This window comes from Hypomesus nipponensis, chromosome 23, assembly GCF_054491055.1.
Source record: "Hypomesus nipponensis isolate SF chromosome 23, ASM5449105v1, whole genome shotgun sequence".
Classification (NCBI taxonomy): domain Eukaryota; kingdom Metazoa; phylum Chordata; class Actinopteri; order Osmeriformes; family Osmeridae; genus Hypomesus; species Hypomesus nipponensis.
Window position 1 is genome coordinate 4,564,124 of NC_140383.1, and position 8,892 is coordinate 4,573,015.

Sequence of the window (8,892 nt, forward strand, 5' to 3'; positions counted from 1 at the left end):
CCTTCAAGTCTATCCTTCTCCACTGGCTCTTGTCTTGTAACTGAGACTGCATCAGCCGTTTTGATCATTGCTGTCTTCCTGTAGGGGGTGCCATTATAGCTCGAATGTGACCAACGTTGTGGCATGCGATGCTGAAAAGCTGTATGTCTGTGTACCTGGCTGTAGTCCTGACTACAGAGGGTTGGTTGAGTAAATAAGTCGTGGAGGAAGGAGGGAAGTAGTAAAAAAAGAAGAAAGAAGTGGTTGTCCACTGAGAAGGAGAGAGCCTCTGATGACTGGAGAACTGGACTGTTTGTAATCAACAACCAAATGTGCCACACCCACTACCTGTAATCCAGCCATTCTATTGGTTTCAAATCCTTGCCTGTTGACAGTTCTGCCTACCGATTGGTTAACTGAAGAGCCATCTCCTCCACTCGATTCTGCCAAACCGCTACTTGATGTTTTCATCGTCTTTACTTTGACTGCATCTGTCGTTTGATCCATTCTATGATGCTTCTACTTGACTCCAATGGACTCTACTGTCCCAATTGCCGAGACCCACAGCAAGTCCTCTCTTCTTGTGGTTGACTAACTGACGCCTGCACAGCTGGGTGAACCAGGGAGAGCACTAATTCAAGAGTAATAACAAACTTTGTTGGCGGATTTTCTTTTCCTTTTCCTACAGTATGTATGTTTGAGTATCAACTCAAGAGGGTCGCAGCTTTTTTAGGAGATGATGATGATGATGATGATGATGATGATGATGATGATGATGATGATGATATATCTGAATGTTATTGAGCAATGTTATTTAATTCTTCAGTCCACTGTGTGTATATATTCAGAATGAAATGACAAGGTGCATATATGAATCGTTTTGATCCAACTTAAGGTACTGTACCGCCGACCATGTGGTGAGAATTGAAATACTTTTGTTCAATAAAAGTTTTTACAGAATACTAAAAATGAAAAAGCGATGTGTCGGTGTGTTTCTGTCTGTCGTGTGTTTGATGAGTGATTGGTCCTCGTCTGCTAGCCTGATATTACTGCTGATGGCACCACTGATTACATCTGTGTCAGTCATGTTAAATACAGCCTTTCGGGCTCTTGATTCCTCAGGCCTGCAAGGAAGAGTCAGTGTCTGTCTCTGCCATCGATTAGCGCTGTCTGTCGCAGGCCTGATACCTGGCTACTGACAGACAGGGCCGTCACATTGATTTCACAGATTAATTGATTGCTCCTGTCTGAATGTTACCATAAAGAATGACATAATATCTATCTTTCAGATGTCCAGAGTCAGTCTTACCAACAGACAGCCTTGACATGTGATGCAGACAACCTGTGAAGGTGAAACAGGCAGACATTTCAATATGTCACGCTGATTAGATAGGGAGAGGTTTGTGCCAGACATAGGATGTCATGCAGCACTGTTATTATTCTCTGTCTGTGGTGCCATAGGGCATGACCAGCTGGTGTTCATGCTGTAACAATGTTCCCTCAGAAGAGACAGTGCAGAAACAAACTGATCCTAGGAACGAAGGACGGATGGGTAAATGGAAGTTGGCTGTGTTGGTTTGAGACCATAAGGGGTTATAGGGGGAGAGGATTTGTAGGGGTAGGTAAGAGAGGAGGGGGGGTAGAGGGAGTGGAGGGGCTGGGATAGGAGGAGAGGAGTTGTTAAGAGAGAGGAGGGAGGTGACTAAAGAGAGGGGAGGGGTCCTTGTGCAGTACTCATGGAGCACCAACAGAGGGCAGTGGTGTATGTCCCAGAGAGTCTGATGAGAAACCCTCCCTGTTCGTTATCCATGGATAACTGACTCTCTACGTAGCAGCCTGGTTTGTGTGTGTGCTCACAGGTTTGTAGAATGGTCAAATCATCCCCACCTCTGGAAAATTGAAAGGCTGGTTGACAAAGACTCCAGAGTGCATTTAAAAGGTCTTCCTCTTTCTACTCTCCTCCTCTTCCTCACCAGCTCCTGGTTTATGTAAGTCACACGTGAAGTAGGGCTTCACAGTGCATTAGAGCAGCTGCTGGTTGGAAAGAACAGAGAACAGTCATCAAGCACTCTCTTCTGTAAACTTGGCCTCACGCCTTCATGGATGGAAAAGCTTTTAACTCTTCCCTCCCTCCCTCATCCCACTTTCCACCATTACCTCCTCTTTCACACAGGTAGTAAACATATATATATATATATACACATATATATTATATAAATATAGCCTTGTCTACAGGCTGTCATCTCAGCCTGTGTCCTCTGCCTTTTCCTGTCAGATCTACTTAATTTATTTACCCGCTGATGGATGTTGTTCAACACTGATGTGTGTGTGTGTACGTGTGTTTGTGTGTGGTGTCCACTTCCTGGCTGGGCCGCCAACACAGAACCCAGGACAGATGGACCGAGGGCGGCCATTTTGAAGCGGTGTCCTTTGTGCCGTCCACAAAGCACATCCATTGGATAGTTTTGATAACTCTGAAATTCCTCCTTTCTCTGCGTTCATAAATAACCGATTTGACATGAATGGATAAATAACAGCTGTGTAGAAGACAATGTTCTTTCACCCATCCAGTCATTTTAGATCAGATATAACTTCAAGCAGGGAGGGGATGAATAAGCCTATGTGGTCTGACTGGATAACACAGAGCAGATGGTGGTATTTTTCTCCATGACAACTTTATGTCTCCCAACTAACTATGGACATTGTTGTACCAGGCTTTATTAGCAAGCTGTCCTGGACATCAAGCTAAGCTAGACAGCTGCGCTAAATGTAAATCAAAGTCCATGCTGCAGTGCTAGCTATAAAGAAGAGTGTATGCTCTGTTATCCCAGTGCCAACCTATGGGAAACTTCCCTGGCACACAACATAGAGAGGTGTCCGCATACAGAGTTGACTCTCCTCACATACGTGCCAGTCTGGGCCCAGTCACTTCAGTCACTTCAGTGAAGCCTTCTCTCTGTGATGTCAACACAGGGATAAATCAGTTGGCATCTCTGGCACTGGTGGTCTCGTCCTCCTATCTGCCTCCTTCAAGGCTCTCTCTGTCTCACTGTCTCTCTCTCTCTGTCTCACTGTCTCTCTCTCTGTCTCACTGTCTCTCTCTCTCTGTCTCACTGTCTCTCTCTCTCTGTCTCACTGTCTCTCTCTCTCTGTCTCACTCTCTCACTCTTTCTCTCTCTCTCTGTCTCTCTCTTTCTCTCTCTCTGTCTTTCTCTGTCTGTCTCTCCTCCTCCCTCCATCCCGCTGATACAAAACTCCAATGCAGTACCTTACAGTACCCATGCAATGAGATGCTCCGTATTCAGTCAGACTGCTTCTCCGTGAAGCATGAGACCCACTGTGTGTGTGTGTGTCTGTTCCGAGGAGCGCCCAGGCCTGTGGCTGGTGTGGAGGTGTGAGACTTGCAGGTCACACCTACCGTCCAGAGGAACTGGGGAAAAATCAACAGAGACGTGTTGGCCCCAGACTCCTCTGCCCTCTCCTAGCCTCCTCCCTCCTGCATGTCTCCCCTCTGCCTCCATTCACACCTAGAGTGTCTCCCACAGCCCACAAGCTCCAGACAGTGTCAGGGGACTGGTGATGTGCTCCACGCTGCTCTACATTATCGTCCAGCAGGTAAGACTTCTGACAGGAACCACAACACCTGATAGAATACAAAGAGGCTGTTTATCATCTATACAACTGTTCAGGGAATGTAGGTTTAGATAGATGTGTGTATGGGATATAATTAAATGTAGACTGTGTGTGTGTGTGTGTTCGGTTGTTGGAGGCAGAGTATGGATCTAGCACCATTAGCAGCATGGTTTAGAAGGCCATGATTGGAGAGGATGTCTCAATACTAAGAGCGTCTGCTAAATGACTAAATGTAAATGTAATGGAGTAGAAAGAAATTGGACCCTTTGGACTGAATGGGCTCCATCTCCTCTTTACATGTTCCCTCTCGTTCTGGATCAATCAGCGATAATGGCAAATTGGATCGTCAGTGGTGTGAAGAGTGGTCTCTTCTTCTCTCTGTCTCAGAGCCGCTCTGTCACGTTGTCCTCCGAGCTTCTCCAGCTGCAGTGAAAGGATGCGTGGTGCCTGTGTCCCTCTGCTCCTGTGCTGCCTCTACCTGGGCTTGCTGTGCCAGGCAGGTCAGTCAGACACTCCTGCTCAAATGCATTTTTGGAACTTTACAGGAGTCTCATTCATCCATATAGAATGGAACTGTGGTGTTGTAATGTTTGGTTTAACTTTGCTCTTGTATGGTTTGATTGCTTTTGCCCGTCAGCTAGAACTGTTGGTTTTTAAAGGGCTCCGCATTGGGTTCTACAGCTCTTTTTAGAAAGATATCTGACCCAGATGTTTCAATCTGCCAGCTTGTATAGAAGTCTCCCATCTTCATCCCTCTCTGAGGGAAGAAGTGCAGCGTTGACAGAACAGACAGCAGATTTTTTTCCCATGTGACTTTTGAGCCAAAGTGGAAGATTTACTTTGGCACTGACACAATAAAAAGCCTTTTATTTTTCCTTTCAGTTTTTCTTTTCTTTCCGTGATAAGGGAAATTGCAAACATCTACTCTCTCTCTCTCTCTTTCTCTCTTTCTCTCACACATAGGTGGAGAAGAGAAAGGAACTGCCATAGAGGACGGTCACAGAGGTAGCATGTTTCACAATCATTTAAACAGCCTTTCACTGTACACACCGGCAATCATTTCTGTGTAGAATACAAAGGATTGGCAACAGCAATCTAACCATCAAAGTTATGCAAGCTGTTGTATCTTCAACAATCTTATCTACAACCTCATGTCAAGCTATCTCCAGTGGAGCAACAGTCGGCCTAATGTAATCTGATTGGTCCCTAGGGGGAGGTGGGCGGAGAGAGAGGCGGAGCATGCCTTACTGGAACATGTGGTCGTCGGACTTCGTGGGGTGGATGGAGGAGCTGAGGGCCCAGGGGGGGTACGACCGCCTGGATGATCTGGCCAGAACCTTCTGGGCTCACTTCCCTATCGCCACGGGTCTGGGCTACGATGAGCCAGAACCAGAACCAGAGATCCAGGAGACCGGAGAGGGAGTCACAGGGGGGAGGGGGGAGAGCGAGGGGAGGAGCGAGGGGAGGGAAGACACTGGACTGCAGGATACACGGGAAGGGTGGGGGGAGAGGGGAGGGGGGGGGAGGGGAGGAGGGGAGGCACGGGCCAGGAGTGAGGAGGACAGATGGGAAGAGAGCGAGGCGAGAGGGGAGACAGTGGAGAGTGGGGCAGGAGGGGAGAGAGGGGAGAGTGAGAGGGGAGAGGAGAGGGGGTCTGTGGGAGGAGTGTGGGAGGACAGCGGGACTGGGGGAGGAGTGTAGAGCCCAGAGAGGACAGGACTCTTAATCGATCACCAGATCAGTGTCGATCAAAAGTAGCTTCTGCATGGGTGTGCAGACACACAGCTGGTAAATTATAATAAAACCTTTATTAACTACAGACATTGATGATTCAGCTTTAATTTTTTGTAAATCATTTAAAGTAGAATTTATTTGAATCTTTTTGGGTTTTGAACACTTACTGCTTTAAACATCATCTGATCTCGGGAACACACAGTCAGTCTAATTTCACAGTGTACGGTTGTGGGTAAGAGCACGTGTGGGTGGAAAATGAACACGTTCTTGAGAAAAAAGACATCTGTTATTTCAGATAAACAGAAAAAACATATGGTTGACAATCTGGTAAAGCAGCAGAATTATTCAAAGTCCAAGTCCAGGAACAGTTATTTCTGAGAAACCAGACCTGAGGGGTCGCAGAGAACCTGATTAATGCAAGGAGGAAGGAAAGATAGAAAGATGAAGAAAGAAGATGGGAAAAACATATCACACTAGTTTCACCACAGCCTCGGATTCAACCCGCCTGTTAAACCACCCCCCCCCCCTCCTCAATTTACCCTCTTCCACAACCTCATATCTCTCTCCTCCTCAGCCGCCCTCCTTCCCTCAGTCATCTCCGTGCAAATCATATTGTACTCACCCCCACCATCTCGCTACCTACCTGTTCACCCCCACCATCTATCACCCTCTTACTTTCTCCTCCCTTTCCTATCTCTCTTCCAAGAATGCCTTGCCCTGCCCTACTTCTCTGGACCCAGGTTGCCCTGCCCTACCTCTCCCAGCCAGGGGTCTGGACCCAGGTTGCCCTGCCCTACCTCTCCCAGCCAGGGGTCTGGACCCAGGTTGCCCTGCCCTACCTCTCCCAGCCAGGGGTCTGGACCCAGGTTGCCCTGCCCTACCTCTCCCAGCCAGGGGTCTGGACCCAGGTTGCCCTGCCCTACTTCTCTGGACCCAGGTTGCCCTGCCCTACCTCTCCCAGCCAGGGGTCTGGACCCAGGTTGCCCTGCCCTACTTCTCTGGACCCAGGTTGCCCTGCCCTACTTCTCTGGACCCAGGTTGCCCTGCCCTACCTCTCCCAGCCAGGGGTCTGGACCCAGGTTACCCTGCCCTACCTCCCCAGCCTGCAACTCTCGAGGAAGGAGGTAGAGACTCTGGGCCAAATGTCCTTTTCGTGGATGTTTACAGTCTTCTCTCTATTCCCCCTCTTTCTCTCCCTCAAGATATTCTTGTTCTTCAGATGAATCAACACAATACGCACGTTCGAAGTAGAGCCAACATAATCACCACCTCGGGGAACGTGTAGGGTGTGCCCTCAGGATGGGGGTTTGTGTGTACGTGCTGTACTGTACTACAATGTGTATGTTGTGTGTGTGTGCATGCATGCATGTGTTAATTTTCAATCTGGGAATCTCCCACACTTCTTATCTAAGTGTCATGTCTTAAAAAAAAAAAAGACCTAATGAGTGTGTCGACCTGTTCAATCCAAAGACGTGTGTTTTCCCTGTGGAGAGCCAGCTCCACCTGAGGAGCACAGCTGTGCCTGGAGACAGAGCCACTCCCACAGCTTAGGGAAGCAGCTAACAGCTTGCTCAGCTGCACTGAAACACACTCACACACAGAGTTCCAGACACACACAAGATGAAGCATCTTCAGTTTTGTATATTGTTGCCTGATGACTCCTGTGTGCATGAGAGAGAGAGAGGTTTCAGAGAAGGGGAGGTAGGGAGGAGAGTGGAGGTTATTAGTCATTCTTTGCTATGATGAAAAGGACCACCCTTTGCTGTCTCTGGATGGACTCATTACAGGAATGATTACAGTGCAGAAAGCTTTCTCTTTCTCTCCCTGCACTTTAACTTGTCTCTCCTGCCTCCTCCTCCTCGCCCCTCTCTTCTCACGTATCCCCCTGCTATGTGTCTCATCTCCTTCTCTCCTTCCACGCACCCCCTTCTTCTCCCTCTCATCTTCTCTTCCTGTAAACTCCTCTCCCTTCTCTCATTTCCACACTCCCTCTCCCTCAGTCTCACCTTCCCATAACCCCCCCTCCCACACACACACACACACACACAGTTTGCTATGCCCCAGTCAGGCATGGTGGTAGGTGGACAGAGACCTGCAATTCACCTCTCACCCAGCTCCTCCACGCTAGGTTGAGAAGGAATCATTATTCTGCAGATGTTGGTTCTGCCTTCATCCAGCATGAGCTGAGAGAATAGTTAGCGACATGTGGAGTTGCACAGTTACTTGACGAGAACGATGAGAGGCTGTGATGCCAAGAATGATCCTCTCAAAGGCATTCTTTGCAATTGTGAGGAACATTGTATTTAAGAATGCGTGGGCATGCGTGCTCACAAGCAAGCAGATCCCAAAAGAGAGAAAACAAACAGAGATGGACAGCTGGACCCAAAGCTTCCATGAAACTCAAAAAACCAATTCTTCAGCTACTGATCTGATTATTTATCTTCACTGTCTGTTTCCGACATTGATTTAGTCCATATTCCGCCGTGGTGGGAAAAGTCAACAAAGTGTTTGCACATGAAACAAGACGTCATCAAATATATAGAGTCTTCTGTGAGGACAGCCGTACAACGAGGAATCAGGTTTATAGACGTGGAACTGACTGAGCTTTGTCTGCCACAGTGGACTGTGAGACGAGCGGCGCGTCCTATCTCCTCTCTTCTGGGTGAATTAAATCAAACGCACTCCCACACATTTAAAGTCTTTCGCTTGCAGGCTTCTTGACTTGTGGTGGGTTCTCAAGTGTCTCCGAATTGTGAATTGTTTCCACCAATCACGTCAACCAGAGGACCGCATTACTTTCAACGCTTTGATGTCAGTCACCTTAAACCAACTTTGCTGGACCTCATCCATCTCTCCTGTCGTATATCTGTCTCCATTCCCCCATCCCTTTTTCCAGCTGCAGGTCCTTTCTTTAGGAAACCGTCCAGGCAGCAAAGTAATACTCAAACTGTCAGGAACTCGAATCATTTATGTTCCTCGTTGACGCACAGCACCAAATGTGTGTTTCATAAAAGGACCGGGGAGGAAGACGTCTCTTCTTCTTCACTGTTAACAAACAACAACAACAAGAAGGAGTGCAGTGGACTCTGTAACTGTCTCATGTCCCATGCCTGGCATATCCTCCAGCAACACAACTGAGATTAGACTTGTGATCCCTTTAAACTCTATACGTGTCTGTGTACGTGTGCGTGAGTGAGTGAGGGGGGGAGGGATTAAGGAACCCGCTCTCCTCCCCCTCCCCCCCTCTCCTTCCCTCACTGCTGCGTCTGTCCTTAGCAGAGGTGGAAAAGTACCTCAGGCACACATGAACGTTCACTTAGCAGTAAAAGTAGGCTGAGAGCCACCACCCCCCTTCCCCCCTCCACCCCCTCCCCGTCAGGAGAGAAGACAGGCCCGCTTCTGTGGGCTGCTGACCACATCCCCCCCCGACCATGGGACAGTTTCCACTACAAACACTTGTGCATGTGGCCACCCCCCCCCCTCTCTCTTCCTCTCCTCTTCTCTCCTCCAGCCATTCTCCTCGGCTCCCCCTCTCTTCTCGTCTGT